The 18,535-nt window shown below is 34.6% G+C and overlaps 1 protein-coding gene across 3 annotated transcripts in view; it reads left to right on the top strand.

Moving 5' to 3' along the window:
- The window catches only part of MAPKAP1 (MAPK associated protein 1), a 327,452-nt gene that overhangs the window by 131,223 nt on the left and 177,694 nt on the right, over window positions 1-18,535 (top strand). The gene's annotated exons all lie outside the window — the stretch shown is intronic.

Below are 18,535 nucleotides of genomic sequence, written 5' to 3'. Positions count from 1 at the left end.
AAGAAAGAATGATAGCTGGTGATATTCTTAATGATAAAAGCTTAATGGAATCAAGGTAGGTGATTCCTAGAAAATTAATGAGATATTTTGTCAATTTCATTCTAGACTTATCTTGTCAGAATCTGTTCTGTCCGGTGACAAGCTGTAAGAATATTTTTGACAAATTAACTTTCATACAGGTGACAGATCAGGAAAATGTTAATTTCACAGCCTTTAATCCTCCCAGATTTATTGGGGGTTATTAAGGCAACTCCATGTGGTAAGGCCCTGGCCTTGAATAGATTTTCCATCAGATTTTATACAAAATCTACTAGTAAATCTTGTTAGTACCATTTTGGTTGTGGAAAATCATGCCTTGTCTTCTGGGTCAGTAACTGAAGTCTTGAAGCTAAGAAGATTCTTTGGCATAACAATGCTAATAGCTACATTTCTATAGCACTTTAAGTTTTGCAAAGTTTGTTGCTCACAAAAATCTTGAGAGGTAAATAAGACAAGTTTTAAAGTTTTGATTTTATAGCTGTCTAAAAAGAGTGACATTGCATTTGGATTTTTAAATGATGCTTTCAACTTAAGAATCACTTAATATCTGAGCCTTAGTTTCCACATATGTCATATGGAGATAGTGATCAATTAAGCTAATAGGTAATTGAGTAAAAACTATATACATATCAGATATCTCAGATTCTTTGACAAAACTCAGCATTTGAATGAAATGTTTTCTGCATATGTTTACTTTGTTTCTCTTACCTTATTAATTTAGAAGATCTAATATTTCATTGGTATGAGTATGCTTTTCACCACACCTGGAGATTGCTTGTGACTTAGTATATGCCTTCTTAAATTGCTGTGGGCAAAAAAACATCCTCAGCAACCTTTTGTTGATAAAAGTCTCCAAACTTGTTAGGTAAGTCCTTGGATGCCAGACAGATTAGTCCTTTAGGCTCTTCAACAATGAGATGATTCAAACCAGTTTCAGTACTTCATACATAAACATATATGAAACCTTTCTAGTTTAGTGTAAGATTTGTCAGAGTTTTGCACATTGCTGGTAGACTTTTGAGAATCTGCCCATATGTACCACAATGGAACATCCCTGTTGAGATTAAAATTATTACTTTTAATAAAATAATGAAGCATAATACTTCTTTGAATTAATTCCATTCATCATTATCAAAGTAATGACAATTTGAGGTACCTACAGGTTTCTAAACACTGGTTGTTAGAGCAGTAGGCCACTGATTCACAAGACTTAGTTGGTTTCTTTTTAATAATACAGTTCAATTCAATTAACATTTATTAAGTGTCTCTGTATAATGTACTGTTTCAAGTACCTGGAGAATAGTAGTTGGGGGATGAGAGAGAAAGAAAAAAATTAAATGCAGTCTCTACTCTCAAGAAGTGTATAGTCTGAAAGGGAGAGATAAAGCATTCACACTGGTACTATAATACAAATCAGATTGTATATAAAAGAGAGCCTATTTAGAGTTCTTTAGGAGTTCTGTTGTGTAGAGAGAATTTAATTTACTTGTAATTGGGAATATGGGGAAGCCATCATGGCTAAGATGGCAGTTGAATTTGAACTCATACAATAGTTTGGATTTTAGTAGACAGAATTGGGCAACAAGACTTTTGAGGCACAAAGGATGGTATGAATAAAAACAATAAAAGAGAATCTATTCAGAAAACAGTTAATAGTACACTTTGACATCTGTCTATGGTCAGCTGGACCATGGGTAGAACTCAGGATCTAGAGTCAGGAAGATCTGAGTTCAAATGTGACCTCATACACTTATCAGCTGTTTGACCCCGAGTAAGTCATTAGCCTCACTTTGCTTTGGTTTCCTCGTGTAAATTGAGATTATTTTCCACAATAATATAATAATAATAAATTTCAGTCATTGTGAAGATAAAATGAAAAAATAATTGTAAAGCACATAGCACAATACTTGCTATCTAGTGAGCACTATATAAATACTGTCTATTAGCTATTGCTTTTATAGAATTATAGAATGCACAAAAGGAATTCCTATTTTGGCTTGAACATAGGCTGTTTCCCCAAACTGCAATTTCTTTGGAAAGAAAAAACATAAATATACTCTAAAACTAAATTAAATTAAGGGCATTCTCAGGTTTTAGATAAAGTTTAGTGGAAAATACAGTCTATATTCAGATGAATATCATAGCTAACCCTTTACAAAAGTCCTCCTTTCATGTATTGGCATGGAGGCAGTGCTGGCAGCTTAAAGTATTTGCTAGCAGAGTACAAAATGGTGAATTCTGTCATGGTGGAAAAGTTTTGACTGTCGTCTCAGAAATGTACTGTGCCTGTTTTCTGAGGAACCTCCTAGTTAATTAAGCATAGAGAGAATCTCATCACCAATAAATTGACCAGTAGATGATGGACTTTCTATCCATAGCAAACCATGAAACAATGAAAAATATAAAATGCCTCTCAGCTCCATTAACCATCCTTCTTCTTCATAGAGCTTATAAATTAATGAGAGATACTATCACCAGATGGATATAATAAAAAAGAGAATAGAGCCTACAGTTGGTAATACAATTCAATTCAATTAACATTTATTAAGTGTTTATTTTATTAAGTGTACATTGAGTGCACCTATAGTTAAGATATCAAGGTAGACCAACAAAAGTCCTTTAAAAGGGTTGAAGTGTGAAGTTTAAAACCATAGAATTTGGTAATAAATATGTGAGTAAGAAAATATGAGGAGTCCAAAAAGTTATCAAACTGTGCATATCCTTTGATCCAGCAGTGTTACTACTGGGCTTATATCCCAAAGAAATCTTAAAGGAGGGAAAGGGACCCACATGTACAAAAATGCTTGTGGCAGCCTTTTTTGTAGTGGCAAGAAACTGGAAACTCAATGGATGCCTATCAGTTGGGGAATGGCTGAGTAAATTATGGTATATGAATGGTTATGGAATATTATTGTTCTGTAAGAAATGACCAGCAGGATGATTTCAGAGAGTCCTGGAGAGACTTACATGAACTGATGCTAAGTGAAATGAGCAAAAATGAGATCATTGTACATGGCCACATTAGTATTATACAATGATCAATTCTGATGGGCATGGCTCTCTTCAACACTGAGATGATTCAAACCAGTTCCACTTGTTCATTGATGGCTCTTCCCAGAGAGAGAACCATGGAAACAGAGTGTGGAACACAACATAGCATTCTCACTCTCTCTATTGTTGTTTGCTTCCATTTTGTTTTCTTTCCCAGTTTTTTTTTCCTTTTTGATTTGATTTCTCTTGTGCAGCAAGATAACTGTATAAATATGTATATACATATTGCATTTAACATATGTTTTAGCATATTTAATATTTATTGAACTACCTGCCATCTAGGGAAGGAGGGGATAATTTGGAACAGAAGGTTTTGCAAGGATCAGTGTTAAAAAATTACTCATGTATATGTTTTGTAAATATAAAGCTTTAATAAAAATTTGAGAGAGAGAGAAAGAGAGAAAGAGAGAGAGAGAGAGAGATCTCAAAGATAATGCCAGTATTGGAAATCTGAGTGACTAGGAAAATGATAGTGGCCTTGAAAGATAGAGGGAACAGAGAGAAGTTTGAAAGAAACTTTTTTTTCCCCCAAGGGGAGAATATGAATTTTGTTTTGGATAATGCAGTCAGTTAGCATTTATTGAACATTTTATACTGTGAAGTGCTAGTATACAAAGAAAGACAAAAATAAGATTTCTTTCCTCAAGGAGTTTATATTCTAATGAAAGAGACAATATGCAAGTTACCGTATACATACAATCTACACACCGTGTAACTGGAAACTAATGTCAGGGAGAAGATCCTAGGAGTCAGACCAAGGAAGACCTTTTTACAGAAGGTAAGATTTGAGCTAGGTCTTGAAGCAAGGAAGGAGAACATTCTAGGCATGAGAGATACATAAAGACAATGGAGGTGGAGTATCAAGCGTGGGGAACAGCCAAGATCAGTGTTACAAGGTCACAGGACTGCAGAGGGGAGTAAAATAGAAGACTCCAAAGGTATAATAGGACTGGCTTATGAAAACCTTTAAATTCTGTTCTGGATAGTATATTTGATGCTGGAGATAATTGGAAACTACTAATGTTGATAGTATAGGGACAGCAGGGTAGGAAGATAGGGAGTAACATCATTCCTATCCTTTAGTAAAGTTGCTTTGGATGTTGACTGGAGGATAGATTGAAGAAGAGAAACAATTAGAAGGCGATTGCAACAGTTTAAAGCAAGAAGTGATGAGGGCCTGTATTAAGTTGGTAGCTATGTAAATGGAAATGACTATACATTCTCTAAATGAAATGGAGATAACTTATTTGACAGACTTCTGGATATTAATATCAAATGGGGCATACAAGAGACTCTTGCTACTGTCTTAGGAGGTATCCATACTGAGGATTTCCTTTCATGAGGGCTTTCCAGGTGCTCTTGCTTCCAAATAACACCATACAACATTGCAAAGTTCTCTGAATGACGACCCTAACAATTCAAAGGAGTTCAACCTAAGTTTTAGGAAAATCAATCAATAAGAATTTGTTGAATACTTAACAAGTATTAGGTACTATATTCTCCAGGGAATACCTAAGCAGATCTATTCTTAAGATTCTTAGATTTTTTTTTCAGAGGATATAGCAGATGCCTATAAAAGGAAAACATATATAAACACTGTAAAGGGCTGAAACTCTGAGAAGGTGTACTTGAATCAGACAACCAGAGCACTTAAGGCTAATTACCTATTGGATGGAAGACAGTGACTCTATTACTATATGTTTGGATAAATGATTCTTCTCACTGTTGGGTGCTTGCTGAATGTTTGGTGTTAAGGTAATCATAAGCAAGGATTGGAGAGTGGAGGGAGATAGGCCAGAATCACTTTGTGGCAGGATGAAGAGGAGAGAGGCTGGTGGCTCTGGACTTGAAGATCCAAGATTTTGCTTGGCTGCCTCCTTCACATCTCCCCCTAAAGACCAAGGACTTTAATTTATTCTGACTCTGGCTAACCCCAAGGCCCTTCAAGGAACTAGCCCATACTTCATAAACACAAACACACACATATACAAATGTAAATATATGCACACATACACAGTAAATGATAGGTAATTTCAGGGATTTAGCATGTATATGAGAGATTAGGTGGGAATAATTAAAGTCTTCTTGGAAATGGCACATTTGAAAGAAATTTAAGACACTAGAAGTGAAAGTCAGTGCATTCCACTTATGACTGACAACCTGTGCCAAGACAAAGAGATGAGAGAAGAAATGTCAGTTATTCAGATTATGATATGCAATGAATAGTCTAGATCAGTAGTCCTCAAAGTGTAGTCCAAAGAATTGTTGAGGTCTCTGAAACCCTTTCAGCGGGTATACAAATTCAAAATTATTTTTTATTTCTAATATAGTAAATAGCTATAAATATAACTCTTGTGAACAAAAACTCTTTGAACAGATCCTCGATAGTTTTGTAACAACATGAAGATACTGAGAACAAAAGTTTGAGAACCACTGGTCTAGATAGTTGCTATGTAATTGTTCAGTTGTATCCAGTTTTTCATTACCCACTCCCATTTGGAGTTTTCTTGGCAAAGATACTGGATGATTGACCATTTTCTTCCCCAGCTTATTTTACATATGGGAAGACTGAGGTAAACAGTTATGTGAGTTGCCCTGAGTCACACAGTTAATAAGTGTCATAAGTCAAATTTGAACTTGGATCCTTCTGATTCCAGGCATGGCACACTTATCCAATGAACCATTTTGCTGTCCATTGAACAGTTATGCCAGTATATATGTTTATTCCATAGACATTGCAGATAGATAACAAACTGGATCCAGAAGTAAATATAAGGAAAACAGGAGATACTGTAAAAACCTCTGGATTTTGAGTTAGATAAACTGAATTCAGATCATAGCTCATTATTTAAATGATTTTCAGCAATTGACTTTCCCTCTTTGGGTATTAATTTTTTCTTCTGTAAAATGAAGGGATTGGACTAGATAGCACCTGAATTTACTTCTAGGCTTAGATCTGTGATCCTATGGGAGTTAACATTATTGCATTCTACTGTTCTACTTTGGTATTTATCTGCATTTCTTCCCAAAAGGAATTTTACCATCTTCAGGTCACTAGAAGCCTCAAAATAACCTTTGCAGACATTTGCATCCTCACAGCACCAGGATTTAGTGATAGGTTTATTCCTATCTTGAAATTGCACAAATAATTGCCCTATGCCATTGTGACTAATGTACTAAGTCCTGTCTGCTTCTTGTTTCTTTAATTGCAGAAGCTGAGCAGCCTGTTCTGTTTCTTTCATTTGATGGAGCAATTGCATACTTAATTTAAGTGATTTGTTTTATTATTGGTAAATTTCAGTGTTAAGTAGCACTGGTGTTGATTCTTCCACCTTACATCACTAATATGGAAATTCATACTATTTTAAAATTTAGAACAACGGGGAACTTTAGAATATGAAAGGATAGAGCTAGAAATTATGTAAGAACATATAAACAACTCCATATTTTCACTCCTCCTCTGCCATCTTGTCAAAAAAGTTGTTGTTTGGTCATTTTTCAGTTGTGTTTAACTCTTCATGACCCATTTGGGGCTTTCTTTGCAAAGATACTAGAGTCATTTACCAATTCTTTCTCCAACTCTTCCTCCTCCTCCCCCCCCCCCCCAAACAATTGACCTGCCCAGGGCCACACAGCTAGGAAGTGTTAAGTGCCTGAGGTCAAATTTGAACTCAGGTCCTCCTGACTTCAGAGCTAGGACTCTATCCACTACACTAACTAGCTGCCCCTTCTCCAACTCATTTTACAGCTGAGGAAACTGAGGCAAAAAGGCCCAAGGTCTCATAGCTATTAAGTGTCTGAGGCCTGATTTGACCTCAGGAAGATGAATCTTCTTAGCTTCAGGTTTAACACTATATCCACTGTACTACCTAGCAACTCCCTTGACAAAGAAGATGAATGGTAAAAATGGTATATGTTAGAGGGATTAGCTAAGAAAAGAATGCAAATGAACTTTCCATAGAGGTATGAATTACTTTAATTGTTCTAGAAAACACTTCAGAATACACACACACACACACACACACACACACACACACACACACACACACACACATATCTCAATCTATCTCTTTTAAAGTTACTAAATTTTATGTACCCTTAGATTTATTGGTCATATTACTAAGCATAAAATCTAAGGTATTCCAAGTCAGGTCCCATATATACAAAAATAGTGGCTGCAGCAAATTGTGTGTGCATGAAATGGAATACTATTGACTTATAAGAAAGTATGAATTGGAAGAATTCATAGAGAGTTGGAGAGACTTGTGAATTGATTCAGAGAGAAGTAAATAGAACTAGGAGAACATTTTAGAGCATTGAAAAACAAAGTTCAGGTCAATGCACTATCCAGTCTTGGTTTCAGAGGATTCATGGTGCAACTTCTTTTCTATCTTTCAGCAGGGCAGTAGATTTAAAAATATACAACGCTAGTAATTTTAGATATGATTTGTTAACTTTGCCTCTACTTTTTATTAGTAGTTTTATTGGTAAAGAGAAGGGAAGAAACTGTGATATTGAGAGACATTTTTTAAAAGCTAGAACATGGAAAGACTGAGCTTAGAAGGAATCTTAGAGACCATCTCATTTAATACCATCCTTATACACATGAAAATGATAAAGCCAAGAAAAGTAAAGTGGTTTGCCCAAGATCTTATAGGTAGTAAATCACAGAACCAGGATTCAAACCCAGGATTTTTATTCGTGGTAGGCAGATTTTTAGCTTCTACTGCCTTTTTATTTCTATTCTTTGGGATCAACGTGGGTTGAATCAAAAATCTTAATTTTCTCCTCAGCCTCTCCTCACAATCTCATCCATCTACCTCTGCCCTAACCTACTTCCTTCCATCACTTTTTTCATTGTACCCACTGGAATTCTATTTATTATTTTAAGGCACCTTTTAGCTTGATATCTTTGCTTTTTACCCTTTAGTTTTAGTAATATAAACTGGATTTCCATAGAACACTATGCAATCGTGAAATAGTAGGAGAAATAGGCCTACTTCGTGTGCCTCACCACTACTTCAGATGGGCTCCTTCCTACCAATACTCAACAACTGTCTTCCTTTTAGATTTATACCCATATTCTTTATTAAACAGTCAGCCATTAAGCATTTATTAAGTGCCTATTGTGTGCCAAGTATTATACTAAGTCTTAGGGATATAAAGAAAGGAAATACTCCCTACTCTCAAGAAGCTTGCTCACAAAATGAATGACAAGGCAACATGTAAACAATTATCTTATAAACAAATTACATACAAAATAATTAGGAAGGCATCAAAAATGTTAAGGATTGAGAAAGTCTTCCTGTAAAATCTGAGATTTTTCTCTTGGTCTTGAATGTATTTAGGGAAGCCAAAGTATAGAGATGAGAAAGAACATTCCAGCCATAGGAGAGAGTCAAAATAAGACTAGAGGATTTTATTTAGGAAATAGAAAGGAAGCCATTGTTGTTGGATTAGAGAGTATGTGAAAAAGTGTGAGCTCTAAGATTAGAAAGGAGAACAGAGGATCAGGTTTTGAAAAATCATGAATGCCAACTAGAGAAATTTATATTGATCCTGGAGGGCATTTTAAGCTACTAGAGATGATGGGTTGGGGAGAGTGAGTAAAGACATAGTCCAGCTTGTACTGGAGTAGAAAGAAACATGAGGCTGGCTGACTAGCTAGCATACCATTGCAGTAGTCCAGGAGACAATGACCTAAACCAGGGTAATAAATATCAGAAGGGGTGGCAGTATCAAAGAAAAGAAGGAGGCATATTTCAGAGATGTTACAAAGGTTAAAAAATAAAAACTTTAGCAATAGATTGGATATGGACATTGGGAAAAAGGAGTTGAAAATGACACGTAAGTTTAATTTAATGCAGCTAGGTGGCTCAGTGGATAGAGCACCAGCTCTGAAGTCAGGAGAACCTGAGTTCAAATCTGGCCTTAGACACTTAACACTTCCTGGCTGTGTGACCCTGGGCAAGTTACTTAACCCCAATTGCCTCAGCAAAAAAAAAAAAAAAAAGTTTCAATCCTGAGAGGCTGAAAGTATGATGGTGCCTTTGACAATAATAGAGAAGTATGATAGGAGGAAAAACATGATTTTTGTTTTGTACATGTGTAAGATGTTTACTGGACATCTAGTTTAAGATGTGTACCAGTTAGAGATGGAATATTGAAGATAGCATAGAGATGAGGCCTCATCAGGATAGAGATGATAATTGAATCCAACAGAGCAGATAAAATCACCATGTGAAATAGAGAGAGAAGAAGATCCAGTTCATAGCCTTGTGCAATACCTGAGGAGAGCCATGAATGAATGTAATGCTGGAGAAACTGAGACAAAACAGAGATTAGAGGGTTTTTAATATTTTACTAGTGGAGAGTTTGAACTGGCAGCCATATTAGCCAGCTGGCTGGATGCGACTTTTGTCTCAGAGCATCCAATCATGAGCAAGGGATTCCAGAGACTCTTTATAGGGCTCCTGTTATCAGGGAAACAAAGGCAAGGAGTGGGGCATAGCATTGGTGAACAGAAACTCTAGGAAGGACCATAACTTTTTAATTCTATCAGGTTGGAGTGAAGAAGGAAGGATCATAAAGTCTGATAAATTGGGAATGAAGAAGCTAGAAGACAGGAAGTCTCAAAAGCTGCCCAAACATTTGAAGTAAGACATTTGGAATTTTATGACTCTTTGGAATGCCAGAGTGGCCAGATCTCCCAGCCCTAATGATCAGGAAAGGGGGGTTGCCACCAGGTTGCCAGTAAGGCAGAACAATTCAGGGAAACTGAGACATAACATGAATAATATCTAAAATGGAGAGAGAAAAAAACACATTGTGGTAAATCCCCTCAATTTCCAGGGTTTTTTTTGCCCTGAGAAAAGAACTTTTTTTGTACATAGGTCCTTTTCTTTTTTTTTTTCTTTTCTTTCTTCTTTTTTTAATCTCTTTTGGGATATGTGCCTAATAGTGGAATTGTTAGTCAAAGGGAAGCACAATTTTATAGCCCTTTGGGCATAGATCATGTTTTTTGATCATTTATCAATTGGAGAATGGCTTTTAGTTTTTTTTTTTAATTGATTTCGTTCCATATTCATATGAGACATGAGGTTTTGTCAGAAACTTGCTTCAAAATTTTTTTCACAATTACTATTATTAACCGAATTTCCTCCATTTATTCACTTTTCTCTCTCCTTCCACCTGTCCTTCCTCAAGTGTTTTGCTTCAGCTACATCCAAAGAAAGAACACTGGGAAATGAATATAAATTGCTTGCATTTTTGTTTGTCTTCCCGGGTTTTTTATACCTTCTGAATCCAGTTCTCCCTGTGCAACAAGAGAACTGTTCAGTTCTGCACACATATATTGTATCTAGGATATACTGTAACCTATTTAACATGTATAGGACTGTTTGCCATCTTGGGGAGGGGGTAGAGGGAGGGAGGGGAAAAATCGGAACAGAAGTGAGTGCAAGGGATAATGTTGTAAAAAATTACCCTGGCATGGGTTCTGTCAATAAAAAGTTATTAAAAAAAAAATGTTTTGCTTCTGACCATTCCTTCTTTCTGTATGCTCTCTTTCTTCCCTTCCTACTTTCCTATAGGGTTAGAAGTATTTTTTATACCCACATTTGAGCAAGTAAATTATTTCTACTTTGAGCCACTTCTAATGAGAATAAGGTTCACTCATTCCTCCTTCACTGTCCCCATTCTTCTTCAATGTAAACTTTTTCTTGAATCTCTTATGGAAATTGATGTATTCCATTCCATATCTCTGTTTCTCCAGTACATTACTCCCTTGCCCCGAAAATTTTTTTTTTAGATGTTATCCTTAATATTCAATTCACAAACTGGGCTCTCTGTCTATATATATTCTTTCTAATTGTCCTAATAATGAGAAAGTTCTTATGAGTTACAAGTATCATCCTCCCATGTAGCAATGTAAATAGATTAACTTTTATAAATGTCTTATGATTTCCCTTTTCTGATTATTCCCTTAGGCCTCTGAATCCTGTATTTGAAAGTCATATTTTCTATTCATCTCTAGTCTTTTCATCAAGAATACTTGTTAAGTTCCCTATTTCATTGAATATCTACTTTTTCCCCTAAAGGATTATATTCAGGTTTGCTGGATAATTGATTCTTGGTTGTAATCTTATTCCATTGCTCTCCAGAATATCATTCTAAAGTCCCCAGTCCTTTAAAGTAGAAAGTGCTAAATCTTGTGTTATGTTGACTGTAGATCCACAATACTTGAATTGTTTTTTTCTGGGTGCTTACAGTATTTTCTCCTTGACCTAGAAGTTCCAGAATTTGGCTATGTTATTACTGGGAATTTGTTCTTGGATGATGGCTCTCAGGTAGACCAGTAATTTTAAATTTTTCTTCTGTAGATCTGTTTTCCAGGTCAGTTGTTTTTATAATGAGTTAACATTTTTTTCCTAATTTTTCATTTTTTTGGTATTGCTTTGTTGTTTCTAGATTTCTCATGAATCAATTTTATTAGCTTCCATTTGTTCATTTCTAATTTTTAAAGAAGTATTTACTTCAGTGAGGAAATGCCTTTTGGTACCGCCTTTCCCATTTGGCCAATTTTGTTTTTTAAGACATTCTTCTCCATATTAGCTTTTTGTATATTTTTTTGCATTACTCTCATTTCTCTTCCCATTTTTTTCCTCCCACCTTTTAAAATTTGGTTTTAAAATCCCTTATTGAGTTCTTCCATGGTCTGAGATCAATTCTTATTTTTCTTGGAGGCTTTGGATGTTGAAGCTTTGACTTTGTTATCTTCTTCTGAGAGTGTGTTTTGATATTTCCTTGTCATCATAGTAACTTTCAGAATCTTTTTATGTTGTTTACTCATTTTCCAAATGTATTATTTGTATTTTAATTCTTTGTTAAAATAGGGCTCTTTTTCCAATGTGGAGAGTGCAGTATCCCAAGCTTCAGGGGTTTTGTGCTAATATTTTCAGAGATCATTCTTAGGGACCTGAAGCCAACACTGCGACCTGGACCCGAATATGATAAAGCATCAAAACCCTGTCTTAGTGCTAGGATTTTGTAATCTCCTTTTGACCAGCTCTTTGGCCCCTTGCTGCTGCTACTGCCACCACCACTGATTGAGTGGCTTCCAAAGCCTGTTCTTGGTTTGCTGAGGCACCTCCCCTCCTTCCCCCTCTCCCCCCCACTCATAAGGTTTGCTGAGACCCTCCCCACATACACACACTCATATGGTTTCCTGAGACTCCCACACACACACACATGCATACACTCATATGGTTTGCTGAGACTCCTCCTCTCCTTCTCCCTATATCCAAGTGTGGCAAATTTTCCTGACAACCTTTCAAGTTGTCTGGCATCTGTGGACTGAGAAGTCTGGAAAGTGCCACTGTTTTCACTTATTCAGAGGGCTGTTCCTGGTTTGCAGTTATTTAAGGTATTTGGAGGGGTTTGGGAGAAGAGCTGAGTCCCATGGCCCCACCTAGTCCCCGTATTATTCTTCTCACACCTTTGTTGTATATTTGGAGACTTGAGTATATAAACACTGTGGCATCCTGGTTCATCAGCCTCCTAAACATGCTTGATCTCTTTCATTCCATTTGACACACAGCGATTGGTCATATCTTTGATCATTACTTTCAGTTGTTCATTCATCGTAATCCAGAACTCGAAAATCTTTCTTTTGACTAAAATCTCTTATCCTTCGATTTTACTTCTTACCTCATATGCCCTAATTTTACTCTTGATCCTAAAATTGGTAATTGTTTTTTCCTCTATTAAAATATAATCAGTTTTTTTACTATGTCTAAAGCTTTCCAATACTTTTCTCAGAAGTTTTTGTGATACAAGCTTGATATTTCTTTGAATTCTACAACCTCTTGGGCTCTCATTTATTACTCCTGAACCATGTTTTCTAATATTTTTAATGCCATTCTCTTCTTTGCCAGTCTTTGCCTTAAAAGTGATGATTAATTTTTAAAAAAATGTTGATTTAAATTGAAAGGATTTATTGAATAATTCAAAGAATTTGTCTTCGTGTCCTTTGCCATAGATGCTGTTGTATCAGCTATAATTATTTTGTGGAGGTCTTTTTGCAAATGTTTTATCATGCGTACTGCATTGTAAAATAATCATATAATTTATGAAATGGTGTGTTGTTGCTGTTGGATGCAGAATAAAAGCAACTCCTCCAACTTGCTTATTTGAATCCAAGGAGAATCTGTGAGCTATTCTCCTATTTAGATACAATTTACTTTTGCCATCTGCTTTTATCTATGTCAGTACCATTCTTAATATAGTTTAGTTCTTTCAGTAGTATGTACAATTATTGGTTATTGGATGATGATTTTATCCTTAGAGTACCAACAAATGAATTAATGTTTGTAGGCTTTATAAAAAACTGTGATTTAAAAAAAAATTTCCTTTTTTCTCACTATCACTATAGCACTGGAAATAGACTACAAAACTAAGGCTTATTTTCTCTTATGTCATATAAACTTCCAATTAATTATATTTGTTTTTAAAACATTTGTAGTAACAATATAATGACATAAGCATTCAATTTGCTTATGAGTTCCCTTCTGATCACTTTTTCTATTAAATAGTTTCGGGGTGATTATGCCTATAATTTGTTTTTATCCAGTTATAGTTTGTATATTGTTGTGTTATTTTTTTCATTGCATACTTTTATATAAACATTTTGATGTTCCTTTTAGTTATTTCTATTTTTCATTTTTCATTGAATTTGTTTTCTCATTTTTGTAGATATATGCTCTGCTAGTATAGACTGCACCGTATTTATTCTTCATTGTTGATACTTCATCTGTGTAATTATATTCTAGGTTGACAAACCACTCCAAAATGTTGGATCCTTTTCTTTCTTTCTTAATATTTCATGAATGCTAGTTGGATGGCCCATCCTTAAATCTTATATGATCATATATATCTTCCCTCTGAAATCTTTTACATAATTTCTTGAGTGTAAGTTATAAGCTCATAGTACTCACACCATCTAGTCCATTGCTGATAATGTACTGTAACCTACCCACATATTTTTCCATTGCTCTTTGAGCTACCTTTAGCTCAAAGTTGTTGTTCTAAGGTGGCAGTGTTCCATTAATTTACAACCACAAAGCATATTTGCATTATTTTGAGATTAAAAATATGGTTTGAGGGGATCATATTATTGCTAAGGTAGCAAAGAAGTTACTATCCCCAACTTCAGGAACCCCAAACCTCAGAAAATGAATTATGTACTAGTTGAAGACGAGCCAAAGTTAAATTCACAAAATAAGACAAATGCCACTCAATGTTTAAAAATATCATGAAATCATATCAGAGAGTTTAAATCTGTAACCTACTGTTTGGCTTCAATCCCCAACTTTGTAGATTTGTATTTGAAGTCAAGCTGCAGATTGGACCTCTCAGTTTTCTGCTTGTCCCCTACTCCCTTCACCAGCACCAGTGACTCCAAACTATCTGGGATCATACTTCTATCCCAGAAATATTTTCCACGTCAGGTATTCAGGCTGGGCCTCCACACATTCATGAGGAGCTTCCAGGTGGCTATAGAACAGTGGGAAAAGCCAAAATGAAGATAAATCCATGACAGCTGTCATGTAGTAACTGATAATGCAGTAAAAGGATAAAAAAGATAGGAAATCTAGTTCACAAGCAGTGTAAACCAACAACAACAACAAAAAAGAGCACTTAAAGACTGGGGAATAATAAGTTTAAAAGTTAGAGTAGGATGCTAGAAAGAAATATTATACTATGAAAAAAATGTATCAGAATTCTCAGGTAAATAAAAGAATTTTGGAGATTCCTCAAAAATCACAAATCAATGGCGCAAAACCTCAAAAGGGTTCCAAAGAGAAATGTGATAGAAATTAAATTAGATAAGAAATCAGAAACATATTTCTAAAATTTAAAAATACAAAGAACATTTTTTAATTTAAAAAACATAATAGATAATTTCAACAAAGTAGTACTTTGAGAGAAGAGAGAATAGAATTGGAACATAGAATAAAAAAGTTTTAGGAAATTTCACAGAAGAGGAAAAAAGACAACTTTAAAAGAACACATGAATCCTGTACAAGCCAAAACAATTGACTTTGAAGACAGAGTTCTTAAGGATAATTCAAGGATCAATACTGCAAAAATATATACAAGAAAATTGCCTAGAACTTTTAAATTCAAGAGACAGTATAGCATAAGGGATAAGGCATTGAACTTGGAGGATATGGATTAAAATATTATCTGAGACTCCAGTTATGTGATCTAAGGCAAATTGCTTAGCCTGTCTGAGTTTCCTCATCTATAAAATTAGGAGATTAGACTAAATGGCATAGTAGGTTTTTTCCACTTAAGAGATATATGATCCTGCTATTATACAAAAAGAACTGATCTTATGAATATGTAGATCACTACCAGATAAAAATTCTACTTTTGAAACTACATGCAGTGGTTAAATTCCACAATTTCAATGGTAAATAATAAATTTTGCAAGAAGCCAAGAAATATATTTTCATCTTTAAAGAAACATCAATGTAGATAATCTAGAGTTTTGGGGTTTTCTTTTTTATTGTTCATAAGAAATGAAAGAGAATGAAATAGTATATTCTAAAATGTATATGTGTATGTACATACACACATATGTGTGTCTATACACATAATAATAAATTTTTAAAAGTTACAGCTTAAACTGCATCTCACAGTATCCTTCAAAGCTTGGCTGTCATGAAGATGAAATTCCAACAGAAGAGCAGCAAGATTGAGGAAAGGAACAAAACAAGCTAATCCTCAAAATAACATAAGGAATAGAAGCTGTATAGTCATTTTTTCTCACAGCTACTGTGGCAAAAATTCAAAGAATGGCACTAAATGAAAAGATCAAGAAATCTTAGGAGAAACCATAGCAAATATATTTTTGCCAACTTCTCTTCATAAAGACTAGATTAGATTTGGGGGGAGTGGGGATTAGAAAAGATTGACCTCAGAGCAAATCTTATGGAATCCTTCTAGCTGAATGACTTAGTATGCTTAGAAGTTGAAGCTGTGTACCAAGATGGGAGAAAAACAGATTCTAGTCTAGAATAATCGAAACTGTATTCCTCTGACTTGAGAGTTGCATCAGAAGCCTGCAGGTCTTGGATTTGAAGGTACTCTCAAGATGAACTCTATATTATAATCACCCAGTGTCAATCACCAAGGTACAGCCCTCTGTCAGCTGCTTTTAAGGTCATTAAAGAACACAATGCTCATTTCCCAGACAATACAAAACAATAATAAAGAAGACTTTTACCATTATTTCTAGAAGTGCACAGTGCCTGGACCCAACACAAAATTTCAGTTCATGAAAAAGCCTGAAAAATAGGTAAGTGGAAAAAATGAAAGAAATAATATACAGACCACTTAGAAAACAATCATATGACCCATATCATCTATAAACAAAATCTCAAAAAAAAATTATAAATTTTGCACAAGTTCTAACTAGAATTCCTGCAAGAAAAGAAAAATCTAGCATAGGTATGTTCATGGATTAGATAATTCAGAATTGAGTAGAAGAAAAGGAAAAAAGAGAAGGGCAAATTAAAGAGAAACATCTTGAAAGGAAGTGTTCTGTCTTTTTCCCCTCTTCACTTCCCCCCCAAAAAAAAATTAAAAGAGACTTGAACAAGGGAAATCCAGGGAAAGAAAATTTTGAATTTACAACCTAAGAGTAAAAAGAGAATTAGTCCTAAATAAATTAAAAAGGTTAAAAATTAGCACAGTTGGGAAAAATTTGTGAGAATAGAATGGCATGAATGATATAAGCAAAACTAATCATAGTGACAAAACTACTGACTTAAAATGAGAAAAGGAGACAGTATAATAACATATACAATACACAAAATAAATGAAGGAAAATATTCTTTTTTTTCCCCTTTCATTTTATCTATCTCGATAGTATTTTATTTTTCCAACTACATGTAAAGATAGTTTTCAACATTCATCGGGGTGGGGGAGGGGAGGGGAATGTTGAGAGGCAATTGGGATTAAATATCTTGCCCAGAGTCATGCAGCTAATAAATGTTAACTATCTGAGGATGTATTTGAACTCAGGTTCTTCTGACTCCAGGGTTGGTGCTCTAACTACTGTGCCATCTATCTGCTCCACCATTAATTTTTGTAAGATTTTAAATTCCAAAAAACGTTTTTCTCTCCCTACCTTATCTCCCAATGAATAATAATTTGGAGTACCTTTTTTTTTTATATGACTATATATGACTTCAATTTCTTTACCTGAAAATTGTCTCTTCATATCCTTTCACCATTTATCATTTGGGGAATGACTTGTATTTTTATGAATTTGACTCCTTTTCCAAAAACCTGATAGGTTTGTCAAATAGTGCGTTCGTATCCCAAAAGCTGGAGTCTTTGGTTTATCAAACAATAGATTACTATAGTCCTTGATTGTTGTGTCTTGTATACCTAACCTATTCCATTGATCGACCACTATTTCTTAGCCAGTACCAAATGGTTTTGATGACTGCCTCCTTTATAATATACTTTTAGATCTGGTACAGCTTAGGCCACCTTCTTTTGCATTTTTTTCCCCATTAATTCCCTTGATGTTCTTGACATTTTGTTCTTCCAGATGAATTTTGTTATTTTTTTCTAGTTCTATGAAATGATTTTTTGGCAGTTTGATTAGCATGGCACTAAATAAAAAGATTAATTGAGGTAGAATTGTCATTTATATTATTTAGTTTGGCCTACCCATGAGCAGTTGATAGTTTTCCAGTTGTTTAGATCTGACTTTTTTTGTGTGAAAAGTATGGAAAACACATTCTTAATGACAAATATAAATGGGGATGGATTAAACAATCCAGTTAAGTAAAAGAGAATGACAGAATGTATAAGAAGAAAACCTATCAAGGTTATTTATATAAGAATCCAGTCTAAAAAATGAAGGTACATTAAGAAAAAAAAATTATATATTACATATATATATATTACATATATATATGTATGTAGTTTTGAAGATGTGAGCAGAATTCTAGTGAGAAAAGAGGAGGAAAGGTTTATTTAACAGAGCTGATACATAGGTAATTTAGGAAATCAATATTTTAACCAGAAATGAAAAAAAATACTATACATGTGGTCTAAATTGAGCAAAGTATACTAACACTATATAACCTTCCTTTTCCTACAATAAAGATTCCTACACTTTGGGTTTTTTTTAATTAAATATTTTTCAATGAATAAATGCTTTTTTTTTTTTTCTTTCTCATCTCCCTTCCTCCCCTCTCCATTGAGAAAGAAGGAAAAATAAAACCCTTGTACCAAATATGTATAGTCAGCCAAAACAAATTTCTACATTGGCCATATCCAGAAATGTGTCTCATTCTGCTCCTTGTGTTCATAATCTTTCTGTTGTTCTTGCTCATTGGTCCTTGGAATCATGGTTGGTTCT

The sequence above is a fragment of the Antechinus flavipes genome, chromosome 2 (assembly GCF_016432865.1).
Source record: "Antechinus flavipes isolate AdamAnt ecotype Samford, QLD, Australia chromosome 2, AdamAnt_v2, whole genome shotgun sequence".
In the NCBI taxonomy this organism is placed as follows: Eukaryota; Metazoa; Chordata; class Mammalia; order Dasyuromorphia; family Dasyuridae; genus Antechinus; species Antechinus flavipes.
This window is presented reverse-complemented; position numbering and strand designations above follow the sequence as displayed.